Raw genomic sequence first — 19,962 nt, forward strand, 5'->3', positions numbered from 1 at the left:
TCATTATGTAACTGTAAAAAAGAAAATTACTAACATCTTGACCCTAAAGCACATCCTTTTGCAGGGAAACTGAGCTGCTCACCAAATCGAGCTGCTTCTTCTGGCCTAGAAATACGGTGGTGCAAGAAGTGCTTGCTTTTAGCTGAAGGAAGAGGAAAATACAGTGCATCTGAATTTGCTTCACTACACCTGAACTTGCTAGGCAACACATGGTACCAGGACCCAAGCCCAAATTTGCCTTCAGCTCAAGCTGTCTTCCTTCCACCACAGAGCCCTCATCATCCAGTCCTTCCTCCATGAAGGTCCCTACACTTCCTGTTCTCCCACCCCAAGGCTCAGACACCCCCATCTCAACCCCATCAGGGATTTCTGCTCTGAAATTCCCATGACTCAGCCTCTTCTCCCTGAGAACCCTGCTAATATCACCACATTACTTGAAGAAAAGTACCAAGATCAGTGTTTACAGAGCCACAGTGCTGTCTACTCTCTTGTATGGTTCCGAATCATGGGTCATCTACGGCCACCACCTGCGTCTCCTAGAACGCTTCCATCAGCGCTGCCTCCGAACAATCTTAAACATCCACTGGTCAGATTATGTGACCAATACATCTGTTCTAGAGCAAGCAGCAGTCACAAGTATAGAAGCCATGTTGATGAGAATGCAGCTGCGATGGGCAGGGCACGTCTCCAGGATGAAGGACCACCGCCTCCCTAAGATCTTGCTTTATGGTGAACTTGCCACCGGCTGCTGCAAGAGAGGAGCCCTGAAGAAAAGATACAAGGACTCCCTGAAACAACATCTCAGCCTTGGTCATATTGATCACCATAACTGGTCTACTCTGGCCTCCAGTCGGGAGGTCTGGATACACACCATCTATAACGCAGCTGTCTCCTTTAAGAACACATGCAGGATCACTCTCGAGAAGAAAAGACAACGCAGAAAGAACCATGTTCTGCAGAATATACCATCTAAAGAGTCTTTCTACTGTGCCTTTTGCAATCGGATATGTCTGTCTCGTACTGGCCTCATAAGTCACCAACATGCCTGTAACAAATGTGGATAGAGCCTTCCCAAATCTTCGTTCGCGAAGCCCAGCCATGATGAAAATATTTCCAGGAATCATGTTTCTTTTCCTCTTCTGCATGTCCCTGCTGCCCAAGGAAACATGATCTAAAATAAATGCGCTGTTCAAAGATAAAAGAAGGTCTCACCAAGTGCATAACTCAGCCAGTAATTTATGTACTTCCCTCTGCAAATGTGAATAATACTTTACAAAACTCAGGTCATGAGGCTGGAGAAATTCACTGGTCCACAAATCACCAGAACAGAAGAGGAAGTAATGGCAAATTGTATGCACGTGCCACATAGGCAATTGCCACTCTGCAACTCCCTCCCACGCCTGAACACATTTGCTTTCAGAACCCCCAGCCGACAATGGATGGCATCCTCTGGTTCTTGGGCATTGAAGCAAGTGGCAGATGCTCCCTGATGCCAAGGAGGAAGAAAAAGGCAATCCCCCATGGACTGCCTGACAGAGGACTCAGGCAGCATGCTGCTGCCAGCCCAGGAGAAATAATGGCTTTCCCAGAACAAATATGATTTGTCCAAGCATGTATGTAGGTAATGCATCCAGAATGAGATTCTATCCCTATGCTGCTGTCCACTTCCTTCCCATGCTGGTTTTCTCTGGTCTTATGGAGGATACAGACAAAGCACAAATTTTGAATACAAGTTTTCTGTGGAGGGTAGCTCTGAATGACTCTTCTCACTGTATCCCCAAAAGCCTTCTGACTTGAAGATATCATTACGTAAGACAACCTGCTTTCTTGCTTTGTTTAGCAAAGCCTAACCTACAGAAAGGTACAGAGATGTCTCAAGGTGAGAAACATCCCCAGAGAAACTACTAAGAGAGGTCTGCAGTGAGGCAAACACCACGAGGTGGGGTGAAATGTTCAGAGCCAGGAAGAAGCAGAATGGGAAGCAAGTGGAATCTTTGGGAGACTCTCCCCTTTTGGAGAGACAGAGAGATGATGAAGAGAGGAAGACCTTTGGGATGCTGGGGAAGAGAGAGACAGTGAAAGAAAGAAATACTGAAATAAGCACCACTATAAAAGCTCCTTTACTATTTTCCTAACTTGGAAGAGGGCTTTTCACCTGAAATTACACTTGAAACTATAATTTTTAAGCTAGTAAAAAAAATAATAAACACATCTAACTTTCTGTTTGTGATCTGGAGAAGGAAATAAAAGATTTTCAAAGAAATCAAAGTAAAACCTTGCAAAACATTCTTTGGGAAAAAAAATAACCTTCATTTTCATATTACTGATCTGTGACTCTTCCTACATAGCTGAGCATATTCATATGAATCACCAGTTTACTCAGAAGAGTCAATATCCAGCTCACAGCACTGAGAAGGAAAGTTGGGACAGCCAGAGCCACAGCCTTGCTTGTTTTAGACCACAGAGCTGGAGATGATATAGCAGGTGTCAGGAATCTCTTTTGCACTCATGCACTGATACAGGGGGAGACCTGACAGGGACCCACAAGGAAAAGACAACTGAATGAAGTGCTTAAGAAAGCACCAGAAAAATACTTGTTTTTGCACAGGCAGGACTAACTTCTCTTACTGTGAAGCAATCACCTTGCATCTGCTAGGCAAAAGCTGGAGTTGAAAGCAAGCAGAATGATTGCTAAACAACTCTGCACCAAGAAGGAGGCTGAGTAACTGAGCCCTGAAGAACTGTACATATATGCATATGTTTGGGTGTGTGTTCAAATTTAGCATACTGGCAATAACACTTCTGCAAAGCAGTCAAAATCTTGAAGTTAGCACCAAAAGAATGAGGTTCAAAAAACAGCCTGGGGAATCTTTCTGCTGTCTGTGCCATTATGGTATATACCTTCTTCACATTTCCAAGATTTTCCCATCAGCTAGACAGAGTTGACTCTCTTTCTTGAACTGAAACAAGAGATATTCTGGTGTTTGTTTTGATTGTAGCAGCTTTATAAAGACTGAGCACTGTAATCAGGTGACCAGAGGGTAAGAAATGGTAGGCTTTACTCCTTTTGACTGTATGAATAACTTCACCAAAGGACAAAAGAGAAACAAAAGCAATAAATAGCCTCCTCTGTCCAGGAACAAGAAAACCTAAAGCAACGTCATGAGGAAAGCAAAGCTGAAAGGTAAAATGCTGCACTTCTGAAACATGGTGTGAAACAGGGACTAAGTGTCTCTCCACTCTTTCATCTTAACCAGCAGCTTCTGAAGAGGACACCCTGGTCAGCCTCTCCAGGCTATGTTGTGAAAGGAGAAACCTCTAAGGATTTATGTGAGGCAGCTGTGCTATCTGTAGTATCCCAATTACATCTAACTTTCAATACAGCTTGGTCATGTTCTATTTTATGTTCTGTTTCAGAACATATGAAGTCTAGAAACTAGGAACAGAAGTATATATGCTGGGATTGTAACAGGCTTGCTCTCTACTCAAAATTTCAGAGCTACCCTACTGCTGACAAGCACTCAGGAGACTGCCTTGTAACGGTCTAATAAAGCTATCATGACTCCAGATACAGAGGCAAAAAACTGGAATGATTTATTGAACACGTGAGTGCTATTTAAGGGTCTTGGGGGCTTCCATGCTAATGAGGAGGCAGGGTTTTTCCAAACAGGGGATTCCACAATTTATTAGCATTTCCAGTAACAGGGGTGACATAAGGGGAAAAATTGATTTACATTTCTTGGATACAGTATTTACATTTGGGGGAAAAGGATTTGATATTTCCAGTAAGCAAGATTATACTGGGGAAGGGTGGTCAGCTTTTCCCAAAATAAGGATTTACAGAGGGAGGGAGAAAACAAGGGGATAACTGATAGCATCATGCAAAGTCTCTCTACATCCTCCTGGAGTTGATCAGGACAATCCACACGACATGAATGTCAATGGCTCTTGTCTGGTCTTTTAGGTGATGTTTTTTTCCCCAGCCTCTGTGCCCCAAGGTTTCCAGCTTAAGCCCACCAAGCCTCCTCCTGATGACAGCTGAGGTTCGACTCTTACACTGCCTGGTTGAAGTGAAAGCTCAAAGCTTGTTTTAAATTCGTGAGCACTATCTGTACTCACTCCAAGCCTCCTTATCCATAGTTCACCACACTAAGAATACCTTGTCCCTCTAGTATTGTCCCTACACCTTCACTGCTCCCAAGGGATTGCATTCTCCCAGATTATCAAGATAAACAGTGCAAAACAAGCCTTTAAAGTACTGAAAGAAAAGCTTCCCAGCATACCCAGCTAGCATAGAGAGAGCACAGACACAGTGCTTCTGCAATCTCCACAATTACAAGCATCTCAGCATTGCCTCTCAGTGTATTACACTTGACACTGCAGTCTTTTGAAATACAGGGATTTTATCCTTCTCACAAGGAGAGATTAAAAAACAAGCTGCAGTCTTACAGTGACTTACTCCTACTGCAACAACTGCTGTTAGAAATGTTAACCCTGCCTGAGCAGACTGGAAAAAGGGAAACAAGGTAAGTAACAGTGAGGCATGGAGTCAAACCTGGTTTTTGAACTAATAAGTTCATTTTCTCCCTCTCCTCTCTTCTGCAGTCTCCTTTTCATAAGGGAATGGTCAGATTGTGCCAGCTTTCTTCTCTTCTTCAATGTGAAGTTATTCTATTGTCAACCAAGCTGCCTTTTTTTCCCTTAAACTATGGGGCCAACTTGCAGAGGATGTACTAAAGGACTGGCAAACACTCTCCATTTTCTTCTTGATCTAACTGCAGAAAAAACAGCAGGCACAAGGAGCTGCCTTGGTATCACCTGATAACCTTCTGGAAACAGAGGGAAGGGAAGGGAAGGAAAGGGAAGGGCTTCATTAAGCGTCATTCTATTTGAATTTGACAGGTATAGGAACACCTCATTGATTTTTCTGCCACTTTCAAACACCCACTTTATGTCTTCAAACTGTCCCAAATAAACAGGCAGGGTTGACTCTTTCTTAAAATGAAGTAAAAGGTACTGAGGCATTCACTTTGATTCTAGCAACTTCTAAGAAGATCAAACTTGTTTTTATTAAAACAACCAAGAGTAGACAGGGTCCTGTTTTCTTCAGCAGGATGGCATAGTTTCACCAAAGGACCAGAAAGAAGCAAAACCATCAAGAAGTCCTCTCTGATAATGTTTCTCTATCTTGTTTCTGCTGCATCCAAGCAGTTCAACTGGTGGATTCAACTTCCAGCGCTCATAAGCAGATTGTACTTAGGTGGGGAAACATTCCTGTGGTAACAGCCTATATGCTTTTCAGCAGTTTTCATAATATGTGATGCAAAGTGGCACGGAGCTGCACAGGGAAAAAGACTACCAAGCTAAAGGCAAGAGCATATGTATAAGTGTGAGTTGTGGCTATCTGTACATAATGAAACAACATGGGGTGTTATCCTCTCTCTTCCTCCACTCCAACTCAGTGGAGTGGAGTGCAGCTATATATGATGTGTCTAGATGTTCTCATGGCTTTCCAACTCTGGAGATATCTCCAGAATCATACCTAGGTGTGATTAATACATATCCTTAACACAGCTAGGAAAGGAGTAAGAAAGGACTGGCAGATATTCTTTAAGAATAAGAATGTCTTTCTTCTTTTCTCACTTAAGTAATGAAATATTAACTCACAATAATTAGAAATATACATGACAAGAGCTTGCCCCTTTTTAGTAGTCAGTCCTTCTGCAATAAAACAAAAAATCAGAATGCAGGAAGATTATATTTCAAGTGCACTATCAATGTGACAGAAATGGAAAATTCAGTCTATTCATTATATCATGCTTTTGGTGGATGAGGCAGCTACTTCATTTTAAGTAAAGAACTTCCTGTGTCTTTGACTATAGCTATTTCTGGGATAAATCCTTTTTAAAACTGTTAATCATGCACTGACAGTAGAAAAATAAAGGTCAACTTTGAGTAACATATAACCAAAATATGTCACCTGTCATTCCCCTTTTCAGCCTGGAGTTTCATAACAAGAGTTAGTTCTGTTTGTCTGCTCCTGTTTGGATATATAACTCACTGCAAACTCCATGACTTCTTACTGGTTGTACAACTAGTGCAACTAATATGCCTCTTTTAATGACAGTACAGATGGTTTTACTGTGTGTTTCAAAAAATATTACTTTTATGAATCACAAAAGAGCATATTGTCTCTTTAAAAAACCTGAAAAAAAATCTTTTAAAATCTTTGAAAAATATATTGGCATTGCAATACTTAGAGCCTAGTCTTTCCTTGAAGAAGTGTTTTTTAACACCAGATTCCATGTCAACTAACTACTGACACTAGGTTAGCTATCCCTGCCTGATCTAAATCCTAAAACTTCTGAGCTAACATATCCAACATGTTTTTAAAAGCACAATTTTATCCTTATTTGGACAATCCTGAAGAAAAAGTGTATTACTAAAGCAACAAAGAACACTAGGAAATTCAGCAATGTTATTCATAATTGGTTCTGGAGTTATGCTCCCATGAGCTCCAGTTCTTCAAGTGTGGGAATGAAGCTAACCATGAAATAATTTCACTGGGTTTAGTTCCAGTAAAAACATCAGGAGTGTGACTAATATATAAACGTACAAGTTCCTAACTCATTCCATGCTCAGATGATGTGTTAGCACAAGTATAAAACAGAAGATATATATACAATGGCAAGGAAAATACAGCTGTTCTAGCCATGCTTTTTTATGCTAAATTATAATAATATCAAAGTCATAGCAATATCCTGGGAAGCAGTGCATCATTTTCAGGCCTGAATTCCTCTTCCACTTTAAGGTCTAGTCATTCAGCATGGCACCAACTTGAAAGTGCTAAAGTGTACAACATGAAAACTGTCTTTGCCATCAGTTAAAGAAGATTCACCGTGGAAAGGTTTATCCCCTCTTTTGAATGGATCAGTTATTTATGCTTAAGAACTATTTTAGATTTAGTTTTGCAGGCTTCCAGAATACTTCTTATTCAGATGCATGTAGCATGTTCTGAAAATTCCTTGGTTTTAATTAAAAGGAGAAATTCCACCAGGACTGTGAGACTAGTCATTCTGGAAAAACATATCTCTGAAGTTTTTGTTCACTGATCCAAGATGACTGTTTTATTCCCAAACTTTGTTTCCTCATCCCTTAAAGAAATAATTTCTTTAAATTACCAAATTATTTGAAAAAAAATATGTTCTTTTGGGGAAAAGGAATTTCCACATGTTTCTTGCACACTGAATTAGAAGAAGCTACTGTGAGTTTTCACAAATACTACTGGGGTGCAAGTGTGTCATTTGACATCCCACAAGAAGAGAAAATACTCATATTTGTGACATGGGGATTTGCAACACCAGTCAAGGGGAGGAAATTTAGAAATACCTGCTTGCTGCTGTCCTCGTTTACTGCCACTGACAGTCCATGACTCCTGAGAAGCTACTGAAAGGCATGTCAGGACAACTGTCATTATTTGAGGAAGTCTCCAGCACACTTGGGACAAATTCTGGGGACTGATGGCACAGTGATGCCCCACTCTGGGACAGCAGACCATAAGAAGTTGCAGAGCTGGGGCTTCCTAACTGCTGGTTCGAACTATTAGGGTATGTCTGCTCTCAAATAACACAGTTTAAGCCCTGGCCTTTGATGATCTTCTACACTGGATAAATGTTTGTTTGCTCTCTGCTTTGGGTGACAGCAGGCTCCTGGAGCAGCTCCCACCAGGCAGTTTGAAAGTAGTGACACCAGCTTTGTGTCTGGCTACCCACCACCACCCTCCAGCATGACCCCAGCCCATTCTTGATCTCCATGTGGTCCTGAAAGCTTTGATGCCCCAACTTGGTTCATGAATCTTGCATCTACAATTCCTTGCCATTAAAGTGTGCTGCGGTATGTTAGAGCAGAGTCTTCAGATTGTTTTGAAGGTTGGAAGCTCAGAAAGTCACACATCATCATCATCATCACCACAATAACAGTAACAGCGGCAGCAGCAACAATCACAGAGGCAAAAGGGCAGCACGTCGTGCCCAGCTGTTCCACAGGGCAGGCTTCTATAGAGGCAGTCAGCTCTGAGCCATCTGAACAGGACTGTTTTATGTGCCTTTTATATTTCTTTGGGAGCATGCTGCCCTAGAGCAGCCAGAGCACATTTAATCTCTTAGCAGTCACCTACTGGTTTGTCTGGACTGGTAAAATGGGCTGTGCTCTGGCACTGTGGACAAATGGCAGTCCCCGGTTCTCCCCTGCATGGCAGACACTTCTCCCAAAATCAAGGTGGTCATATCCACACTGCCTGGCAGGAAAGGTCCTTGGTATCTGCTGCTCTCCTCACAGTGCCCAGTACCAGCAGCCGGTAGTCAGTACCACCCTCAAAACCACGCCAGCAGCCAGGATAACCCAGCCAAACAATGTGGGAAACCACAGGGCAGTGCTCAAACATATGCCCCAACCCTTACGAACCACAAATGGAGCTCAGATGCTCCGCTGATGGGCACATCCTGCAGTGTAGCAATCCAAAATTCGGATATCAGCAGAAAAGGAACTGTTAGGATTATGTAGCAGGCCGTGGACAACAGGAGCTGAGGGAAATTTCATCATCTAAGGGCCAGACAAGACTCACTGATATTCAACCATGTGGACTGTCCTATCTCCTGCAGCAGGATATGGAAAGACTTTGTGATGATGCTATCAGTCCATGCAGAAGCCCATTTGTTTTCTCTCCTCCCTTGTAATCCTTGTTTCAGGAAATGTTAACCAATGTTAGCCACAGTGTAATCCTGGTTACTGGAAATATTAATCCTCTTCCCCCCACATGTAATCCTGGATATGGGAAATGTTAATCATTTTTCCCCCCTATGTAATCCTTGTTACTGGAAATGCTAATCAATTGCGTAGTTCCCTAGTTGGCATAACCCGGCCTCCTCATTAGCGTGTTCTTCCCCTGAGACCCCTAAATAGCATTTCATGTGTTCAATAAAGATTCCAGTTTTCATCCCCAAAACCTGAGATCGTTTAGTTTTTGGACCTTTACACTGCAGTGCCCCCTTGTCTGGTTCCTGCCAGGGAACCTTGGACACATTTTCTAAGAATATAAAACTTGAAAGCTATCAGAAGTGCAGGACCACTGGCCAGAAGCCTGAGCTTGAGAGCTGGTGGGAAACCAGGCATATTGTCATTGGAGCTAGGCTTTCCAACAGCTTAACAGTCCAGGAATTGCAAGCACCTGGCATTGCTAAAATATACATCAAAAATAGCCAGGCATTGCCTATACCTCTCCCCATAGGTGTATGTTCCTATGGAGAGAGTGGTCCAGAGGGGAATGCAAGGGGAAAGGAAATAATCTGATGGTTTTGTAGGCAGAAAAATAGATTGACCTTGAAGCTCCAGAGAGGTAAGGGAAACAATTAAGAAAGTTCTCCAGGTATCTTGAATCAACCTCCATAAATTTTTATAATGAAATGCTGTGGCACTGCTCTTGATGTAAAATCTGGTAGCCTATTGCCATATCAACACAGTACAGGAAGCTCAGAGGGAACAGCTTGAGCCATCAGAAAAGGCTGAATGTGTTGCTTGTGAAAAGTACCCGGACTGACAGCTCCGGAAGCTAAAGGGCTTTACCTCTCTTTTCCCGTACGTGGCATTAACAACAGTGGGACACATATTGAACAGCCCACCCCAACCTCATAAAAGAAGGGAACTCTGAACTGGGACCCATATGCTATGATAAGTCTTGAGCTGAATAGCAGTGAGGTTAAGAAAAGTCAGAGGGAAAGGTCAGAGAGGAAAGACAAATCCCTGAGAGTCTTTGAAGCTGCTCATCCCAACACTTGGGAATAGCAGAGCTGAACCTAAATTTTTCAAGAACTGTTACGGTCATCCCAAGTCCCTCAAAGGGCAAACTACTCTTACACATATTACCCTAGAAAATGTTATTCATGTTGTTCCAAAGGAATGCCCAAAAAAACAAAGCAGGAATTAGATCTCCAAGCCTACACAGATATTACTCATTTTTTTACTCTTAGTTTTTTCTGATGTCTTAGACGAGCCAACAATAAGTGACTTTTTGTGATGTAGACTACAAAACTGGCTGTAATCACATACTTGGAGTAAAAAGTAAAGAAGTGTTTTTAAAGAAAAACAGACATTTTTTTTATCTAAATAACATGACAGCCCTGAGGTAGAAGGGATCTTAGTCCACCTGCCCTACTACTTTCATTCTCAGGTGTTCAGGTATTCCCCATATCCCTCCTCCATGTCAGGACCCCCGGTGGTCTAGTGGTTAGGATGCAGCGCTCTCACCGCCGCAGCCCAGGGTTCGATTCCTCGTCGGGGAACTCCTCCAGGCAGATGGAGCTCATCAGCCCTGTAAGGCCATCCATCTAAGAGAAGGTCACTCTAAAACATAAAACCTACGTCCTGAGAACCTCGCTGCCACCGTCTGAGCTCACTTGGCCCCAGCAGATGAACCTTAGGATTAAAGGGTGGGCTCAATTCAGCGCACACTGTGTCTCACCTAAAAAATCCACTGCGCAGGCTCAAAGGGTAAAGACCTTTCCCAAATCTTCGTTCGTGAAGACTGGCCTCCATGTCAAAACTGCCATAAGCTGGAACACCAGCAGCTGTTGTATCCCATAAAAAATATTCTCCTAGCATTGGTCATTTCACCTATACTAGTCAGTGCTGTGTAGCCACAAAACCAGCTAACATTGGCAGTTTTTTTCCCTTAGCCAAGAGCCTTTCAGGGGGGCTACTTCCAAGCTTTGCTATGGCTGAGAGATTCCTACCTGTGAATACTGAAAGACCATGAACCCTTAGATGTGTCCATGAAATATTCTGGGTTCAAATAACTATTTTTTATCAGTAGCATGCTTCACTGGAAAATGTCTGGTTAGCTAAAGGGAAGCACATTGACTGATGTTATTAGTTGTCCAGTCACCCTAAGCTACCCCTTTAGTGCTTCCATCTTAAAAGCCCAAATGTGCTATGCTTTTCTTTTCCCACTCTTCAATCTTATGTATGACATCAGCCAATGATACACAGATAAATTAGTTTTAAAATAATATGGTGTATACTCATCCCATTATAATCACATTATAACTGACACTGAATCATTGCTCCACAAAGAGGTAAGCATAGGAAGGAGCAGGGCCTCAAATAGTCCCAACATTTCATAACTTAAAATTCCAGAAGTCTGAGTCACCCCATGTCTTACCAGAGGACCAACACTGGAACGTCCAAGAGTTGCCTGTTTGACCTCATACGCTAAGTATCTAACATCATCTTAACACAGGACTTCAGCTAGAGAGTGAGAAAAGCTGTTATTTAAATTATTTTAAAATTAAAGATGATTTAATGACTAAAGATTTTGATTGGTGTCAAGAATTAACTCCAGAAGTAACCACCAAAGCCTACTTCTTGTGTTGAAAGCTGGCATGTTTTGAGCACCAGACCCACCCAGCTCCTGGTTATGGCGAAGCAAAGCATTTGCAAATGTCCTCATGGCCTCAGGGAGCAACTGAGTTCTGGCACAAGTTTTGTGCTAGGGGAAAGTGGTTTTACAATTTAGAAAATAAAGCTGCTCCAACAAAAGGTGGTTATTTAATTATAATACTTTAATAGAGATGCTTTATCTGTAATAAACAAAGCGTGTGCATGCAATTACATTATTTAGAATATCGACTACCTGTGCAGTGCAAAAATATTGCTCTCAGTTGCTTTGTTAAAATACAGCTCAGCTCCATGCATGTGGTTTTTCTGCTCTCCAGGGTGTGGAACTACTCCCTGAAAACTGAAATAAATATTCACAGGAGATAGGACCAAATTGCCTCAAGTGTTTCACAGGGATATACTGGCATCTCTCCAATGCTAAGTGAAGTCTCTAAGGGCTTCCTGGTGAATTCAGTGAGCTCCATGTAGAGTTGCTTACCCACTCCTCTGTGAGTAACCACATCTCTAAACCAGAGACAGTAAGAGACAGTAAGAAAATGTTGCTTATCTGTATAAAGAAGAACATCTTTAAGCTATGACAAAACATATAATTATATTTATCCAATATTGATGTTTCTATTTACCAGAGCAGAGAGGATGAGGCACAAAGTTTCAGTGAGTTACCAGGGCTCACCTAAAGCTACAGTTTCTAACCAATAATGTGGGCTTCAGAGATGAGGAACGAGCATATTTTATCTGAACCATAGCCCAGTTCCCAAGCTAGCAGTCCCACAAGCCCAGTGTGGGCTCCACACAGACTTGTTGGGCTCAGGGACATGGTAGTGAAAGCTGGGAGTCACTGCTCCAGTGGAGTGTATGTACCTGAAGGTCCTTGTATCAGAAGACTTAAGGTATAAGGGGGTTATTTTGGTTTAAAAAACCATCATTTATTTACCACACTAAAAAACCCACGGGTATTTCAAGAAGTTATTATGTAAAGTTAGATACGTATTTTTTTTCTTGTAACTCAAAATCTTCTCTCTTTTGACACCAGAGCAAGGGACAATGTGTGTTATGGTATTTTGGATCTACGCATGGCCAAAAAGGACATGTATATTGACCAGTCATCTGCCATCTACAAGCATGGATAATGGTCCACTTCTCTCATGCATTATTTGTGGATTTTCTGCCCTCCCCAACCAAAAAACAACAGACTGATTGACAAACAGACTTTTCACTGAGAAATCAGATTAAAAAATATTTCACCAAACTCTGTGTAGTCTAAAACTCCAAAGAGAGCTTGGGGCTGCCACACTACATTTTCAGAATATCTGACAGCCAGGGCCAATCATAGCCTAAAATTACAGAAAAGAACAACAATTTCAGAAATTAGCAAGCAAAGAGCTGCCCTGGACACCCAAAAGGAAATACCAACTAGACACAGGCTACCGGATCCTTATCCCCAAAAGTATTTGAACCCTTCTCTCTGATCAGTATTCCCAGCAAAGATATTTCTGCCGGACTTATGCTTATAACCAGGTTGGCTTTTTCCCATGAAAAAAACAGGGAGGAAAAAGGACTTTTTTCCAATCCTATTTAGCAAATACGCAAGTGGCCTTTCTTCTAATCTGTTTAGTTTTGGGTGTCTCTCTTATTGACATAACACAAAGGATGAAATCTTCATTAGAAGAAAGGTTCAAAACTGGCTGGCACAGACCTGAGGTTTGCAACACAAGCCAAAGGCAGAGGCAGACTCACCTCTCTTCCCTCACCTCCCTCTCTCCCTTCCTCCCTCATCTGGGAGCACAACTGAGGCAGAATTTATCCCATATTAATCTGCTGGTTCTCACCTAATGAATCAGTAGGCACAAGGATTTTGAATTAAGCAAATGAAGCAGAACACAGATTTTAAAACAACAAAATGCCCTGACTGCTCATGGGTGCAAGAGGGTACTTGGGTAAGTCAGTTCTTGCCCTTTCATGGCTCTTTTTTTTTGCATGAGACTGATGTGGCAGACTCAGACCCAACTGTTGTGGGAAGACCCAGAAACTGGAGTGACTTGGTTTGCAGGAATGTCTACTCTGAGAATCCCCTGGGCCTTGGAGAGGACTGAGAGCCCGATTAGCTCAGCAGACTCCCCATGATGTACCTTATCCCGAAGTAGCTCCAGGCAATCCCGGGATACTACGGGCAGGTACAGACAAACCTGGACTTGTTCCACTTGGCGGGGTGCTGGGATGGGAAGGACAGGAGCATGGTGTGGATGGGAGCTGGCTCAGACATGCCAGATCACTGCATTAACCCAGGGTTGAACCCGAGCTCTGCTCCAAAAATACTTGGCTTTACTCTGTACTAACACAGGTTTATGGCTTCCAGAGCTAAGCCTGTAAATCCATATGGAGAGGGACGCTTCACAGATTGACAAACTCAGGTCTCTGGTAGTTTGGGAATCCTTTTGCTATCTTCTGTCTCACACTGCAGATGACTAAAAACTGAGACAAGGTTTAGAGCAATGCCTAAATTGTGAAAGTAAACCAGAAAAACACCAGCTGAGTAACAACTGTGCAGTGGAACTGACATTTCAGTGGAACTGAGTATATGTAGGGAACAGAGGTTTTAAGGCAAGTCCAAGAGAGCAGCTGTTTTCATCCTGTTACTGCTCAACTCTGGGGCTGCTGAGCATTTTCTATAACATTACCTGAGCAGAGGCCAGGATCCATCAAGATTAATATGGCTTGTTTCTTGGCTTTTCTGAGCCATGGCTTAATGAAATAAACTGGAATAGATTGGACAGAGTTGGCTAAGTGCCCAACACAAGCCTCGTTGTCACTTGGGAAGAGTAGCAGGCATCAGTATGAGAGGCTACAGGCTTTTGCTGCCAAGGGTTTTATTCTATCGTTCCTGATTTACCGGGTCAGGCTTGGGAGGTAGCCTGACTCTGCAGCTCCATCTCTTGGCAAACATCAGGTATCAAAGATACTGCACAGGCTCCACGTACTTCAGGCAGAGATGCGCAGTAAATACTTTTCAGTGCAAGATACTCCTCATTTCCTTAGTGATAATGGAGGGACACAACTCTCACCTAAAGTAGAAGAGGGAATTATCTCGTGTACTTCCTTCAGTGTTTGTTATATTATCAACTGTTGCTCTGGAAACAGTCCCCAAGTCAGAAACCAGCAACTGACAAAGAAACTGGGCTTTGTGTGGAGTTTTTTTGTATTTTTTTTAAAAAATACCTAACTAAATTTTTTTAACTGCGACTATTTTTCAGTCATGAGAAAAGATTTAGCAATTCTTGAATAAGCATTTTTATCTAAAAAAGAATTTTGTCATCTTCTCCGATCAGCCAATTTGGCCCTATGATGGCTGATGTAATCATGATATACATATCTACACTGTTCTCCTTGTTTGTAGGTCACTATGTCTCATGAAAAAAAAAGCCTACAAATTTGCAAACAATTATTATTTGCTGCACCGTGGCCTTCTGCAGCCTGTACGACTGATGATCTGATTGACATCTGTGCTTCCGAGTGAACCTTAATGATTTATCCTAGTTGATAAAGTGGTTTCGTCATAAGTACAGGCTAGTCAAGACTAGTCAGACTTTTTCAGACCTGCTAATAAATCATAGTAATGCCTTAATCTGACCTGGATTAAAAGTATTTTAAAAATGGACAATACAAAAAAGTACAAAATTACTCAAGTTATGTTGTAACAAGTACAGATAAACTCAGGCTCTGGGAATGGAGAGAAACAACATGCAGATACAAAACAATCTTGGACAATCAAGTGACAAAAGATTTTTTTTCTGGGGGTTTGAAAATTAACAAAGAAATGGGAGAGTGAAAATGGTGGAAAGCAAAAAAAATTTAAGTAAATCAAGAGAGAAGCTTGGATGAGATACCAGCAAAGCAAGATGCCATCACAGCTGAATGCAGCATTTTCAAACAGAAGATGATGCTTTCTGAGAGGAAGAATATGAACTACATCTTCTAGGTTCTAAATTTAACTGTCAAGAGTCAGAAAAACACTTGGTTGTCACTGTAGGTATTTTGCCATAGATGTCTCGTAGTGCTAAAAAGAGGAAGAGTTAGGAAAGAAAAAGAATGAAACAGGGAGGCAATTCTGAAAATACTTTTTATTACCCAAACCAAGTGCTTCTGGATCAGTTCTGGACACCTTGAGAAGGACAAAGCAGACATGAAAGGAGTTCAGAAATGACAATGAAAATAATTAGAGGCATGAAAAGCTTATAGATTAATAGTAAAATCAAACCTTTTTGCTTCAGAGAAGGGAAAAGATGAAGGTGTTCAAAATAATGAATGGCACCAAAGAATATGGGTCCTGTTCATCATTTCCCATCATACAGGAGCAGGAGGGCATCTGCTGAAAATGAAAGACAAAGGGTGAAGAGCAATCCTTTCCCACAGCATATGACTGCCTGGTGAAGTTCCTTCCCACTGGAGGCAACCGAGGCTGGCAGTTTGCAAATTAAAAGGGAATGGAAATTTGCATGGAAAAAAAGACAATATGTCAAGTGCTAAAAATAAAGATGTGATTTGATTTTAATGGAGGTTACCTTCCAGCATAGGCTGCAAGACATAAAGTGGTCTTTGAGGGTAGGCAAGAGCAAACTTTTTCCCCTCCAAGGAGATTCATTTCATCTATCTTGCTCCAACATTTCTCAGACCTTTCACTGCCAAATCTAGCCCTTTCCATTGTCCCAAAGAGGATGCTGGAGCAGACACAGGAGTGCCTGTTTATGAATTAGCAGGTCCTGTTCTACTGCACCAGCAAACAGGAAAAAGCTGGGAGAAGCTAAATGTGGCCACAGGGAGACAAAACCAGACAGAATTCACAAGACTGCAAAAATGAAAACCAGACCCACAGTTCAGCTGAGTTCCCAAACAGCCAAGTTTCAAGAGAGTGGTGTTCCCACTTTGAAACCAGCAGGGGAAAACAGAGAGAAGCCCTGAGCACAGTGCTCTTCAGAAAAGATTAATAAACTGACACAAGACACTGAGAGAAAATGTCACTGTCTGTGCAAGAGAGAAGAGCCATGAGCAACCCAGGAAGTACGAGGGCAGCAAGAGATGGCAGTTGTCCAAGAAAAGATTGGAAATGGTGTCTTTGCTCTAAAGAGGAACAAAGATACCTCAAATTTCCCTAACTGGTCTTATTTTCATCCCTGCATGCTCAAACATGCTCAAACATGCTCAAACATACTCAAACATGCTCAAAAACTCATACTCAATTTATAGCTTTTGTTGACAGTTTTCCTGTGTTGTTGCCATAGTTGAAACACTGTATGATGATTTCATTTTTTTCTTAGTGGCTTGGCTAAAACTAAATCTTTTTTGGCTTTTTTTTTTAAGATATGAAATAGAAAAATGGGACCCATTTTGGCATATCTGCCATATTGAATATCTTTCAGCATACTCTGTGTTGAAATATTTGTTAAGGTCCACTGTGTTGCTCTCAGGGATTTCACAAACAAGCAGGGGTGCTTTACCACTTTTGCAGATTCCAGCCAGGAGTCCCTCTCTCTTCATTGCCTATTCGGGGACTTGGGGTGGGCCAAACCTCTAACCTACAAACAAAGGTTTGCAAACAAAAAAAAGATGGTATAACGCACACACGAGTTTTCAGTATTTCATTATTTCACTATTTCAGAAATCCTAGTTTCAGCATGTTTCTCTTCAAAAGTAGCAGAGGCTCTGAAGTCTGCTATGACTGGAATCTGAAATGCAACAACTATTCCTTTGCATGTGTGGATGGCAGTCACTAACATCAGTTCTTCTCCACAGTTCTTTTGTTGTGCTATTTTAACTCCACTTCTCTCAGCTGATCTTCTAACACAGCATCCTCCCCGGATAGTGTGGTTAATTATACAGCCACTCTGCTTGCAGAGTTAAGCATATCATAGCTTTTTACACAACTAATTTTTTTCTTGGGTAGCATTTTCCAAGAGTCCTGATGAAAAGATTCACTTGACGCCTCTATCCATGCATTATGTGTTCCTTTTTGCTTATTGATTTGAAATTCCATTGCATATAAAATCATTCATTTGCAAGTAGTGTTCCTTTCCCTTAAAGATACATAAAATATTACTTGCTAGTTCTTTCTTCTATAAAGGACAAGCTGCTCTTTTTGAGGGCTGTGCAATTATTCTGAGATTTTCCCCATTTCTGTACAGGAGTTCATCTCTGAGTACGGCCTAAGGGGAAAGTCAGGCAGAGCAGCAAGGAAAAACAGCCAATTACAGCCTGGGAAGAATTTCACACACCTCTTTCCTTCAGTCCCTCAGCACACACTGACAGAAAGAAATACAGCTGAGAACATCATCAACCTGATCTGCTCTTTGATTTTTAATTTTTGTATAGACGGGCTGTTCCAGTGCACAGATAATGATCAGCAAGTTGATGAAGTTTTGCAATAACTAATATAAGTTTTGAACCAGTGCTTAGAATGGTTAGCATTTTAATACATGCAGAGTTAATTTGCTATTCAGCACCGGGCAGGGAATATTAACCAGCCAAAATACTTATTCACAGATTTTTCACAATACAGTTCTCAGTCTGCATAAGACTTCAAGCCAGAGATAGGTACAAGGATTTCAGTGAAAAAAAAAAGTAAAGTCAAAAGTCTGTGAGTGTAAGCGGCTTAGAGTACATAAAATTTTTGGGACAGATGATGATTGTCAATGAAATAGAAAGGACAAGCTTGTCTAGATTATCGTCTAGAGCTTAAGCTTCTCTGATGACACCAGTGCAATAAAGTATAAATATAAAACAAAAAAAATGAAATTAGTATGATATCTTCAGCCTCTGCACTAGCATCAGCTGGTACTGCAGAGGTGCTCTCATATCACTTAGTTCTGCATCCCTGCTCCCTATAAAACAGATGATGTGCTTTCCTGGGTTTTCTGAAGTTCAGTTGAGACAGGCATCTTGAGTTAAAAATTTAACCCAGGGAAGACCAAAGTGATTGTGGTAGAGTGTGAGTATGTGCGTGAAACCTGAAAGAAAAAGCAGAGGTAAGATCCTTTCCTTTGCTGCTCATCCGTAGGCTTATCCTGCAGGCACCCCACCCAAAGACTTGGCCTTGGCCTTGGATATACAGGTAACACAGGGTGGGGTGGGGGGAACAACTTTCTTTCCTACTCATGCCTTTACAAGTAGCAACTCCTCCAGCTGGACAACTTTGCATCTGCATCAATTAATACAGTTCACCAGTCAGGGAACTTTGCATTTTGTGAACTAACACTTTAGCGAAACCCCTCTCATCTGAAGGAAAATAATTTACTTAGCCAAGCCAACTTGTCTTTTCTAAAATAGAAAAATAGACCGGCCGAGCCAGAATGTAAATTTACAAAGTGATTTGGAGAAACTGAAAAGTACTTTAGAAAATCAGAAGGAAAAAAGAAGAGGGAAAATTATAATGTACCAATTAGAGCGGAATGTGAGCTGTCCATGCTAATGCAGGATTATTCCTAATTTGTTTTCCAGGAGAGTCTTCAAAAAGATTGAAATTTAGCATTAGCACATCAGACTGGCCACAAGAATGACAGCAATAATAATAAACCACCATATTTCAAGTAGTCAAGAGAAAAGTTAGGTCTTATAGGTTTTATTCACTGTCTTAATAGCTCATATCCATTAAAATTCATAGAAATGTTAATGGGATCACAATTTCATTGCATTTTTGAAAATCAACAACCAGTAGTCCTGTGACTACTGGTCAGGCTCATGAAAAGGTCTGACAAAAGTAAAAAAGAATGTGCTTGCATTTTTTGTCTTAGTTGCCATCAATTCCATTTCTGAATCCAAACAAGCATATGTGCACACATGCACACATCGATATACATACTTACAACTTTTTCATAATGGTATCCTTGCTTCCACAAAAAAATAAAGAAAAAAAAAGTGGTTTGTGTTGTTTTACCAATGCAGAATATTAGTAAACACTGAATTGCTTCACCCCTGGTAAGGTCCATTATAAGCCAGTGGCCCCTCACCTGCTCCTTTACCTCACTGCACCCTTCAGACCCGCTGCAGCAAGCCAGCCCCCAGCAAAAGTTCAAAGTCTTATCACCTACCTGCATCGCTGAAAATCTGCAGCCCCGTGGCTTTGGGGGAGTTGGAACAGCCAAGGGAAATGGAGGGACAGGGGAAAAGCTGCTGTGTCACTGTGGAATGCTTGGCACCCCATTGCAGGGAGTGAGACAGCAAAATCAGCTGCAGTCAAGCCTAATCCTCACTGACAAGGGGGAGAGCAGCAAAGAGAAAGCTGAGGAGGAAACAGTAGTGATTTTTCGGTTAGCAACAGTGATATTTGAAAGCATAAAGATAAAAATTATTTTGGGGTTGCCTGGACACTTAGCAAGAGTTGGGGATTATTTGTGCAGAGGAGTTCAGAAGAGGCTGCAAGCTCTTTGGGAGGATCCTAAACTGAGTGTAAACTGAGTAAATCTCTGGTCACCTGTGAGAGGGAAGCTGCAGTGATTTATTTTAGCTGAAAAGGGGTTTTAT

General features: G+C 41.6%; 1 long non-coding RNA gene across 8 annotated transcripts in view; it reads right to left on the bottom strand.

Annotated features, from left to right (window-relative positions):
* The window catches only part of LOC127479672 (uncharacterized), a 45,741-nt gene extending 25,784 nt beyond the window's left edge, over positions 1-19,957 (bottom strand). For 2 of the 8 annotated variants that reach the window (XR_007907645.1, XR_007907647.1), the window contains exons 1-3: positions 19,530-19,957; positions 16,944-17,021; positions 15,707-15,814 (exon numbers count right to left, since the gene is read on the bottom strand). This is a non-coding gene — a long non-coding RNA (uncharacterized LOC127479672). Of the gene's footprint in view, positions 1-10,492; positions 11,956-11,995; positions 14,514-15,550; positions 15,611-15,706; positions 15,818-16,943; positions 17,022-19,529 lie in introns of those variants that run through there. The other 6 variants (XR_007907648.1, XR_007907646.1, XR_007907649.1 and 3 more) reach the window with 6 other exon arrangements.
* Between the last annotated feature and the right edge of the window lie 5 nt (positions 19,958-19,962).

Source organism: Manacus candei, unplaced genomic scaffold (genome assembly GCF_025592945.1).
Source record: "Manacus candei isolate 608988 ecotype Guabito, Panama unplaced genomic scaffold, ASM2559294v1 h1tg000069l, whole genome shotgun sequence".
NCBI classification, from domain to species: domain Eukaryota; kingdom Metazoa; phylum Chordata; class Aves; order Passeriformes; family Pipridae; genus Manacus; species Manacus candei.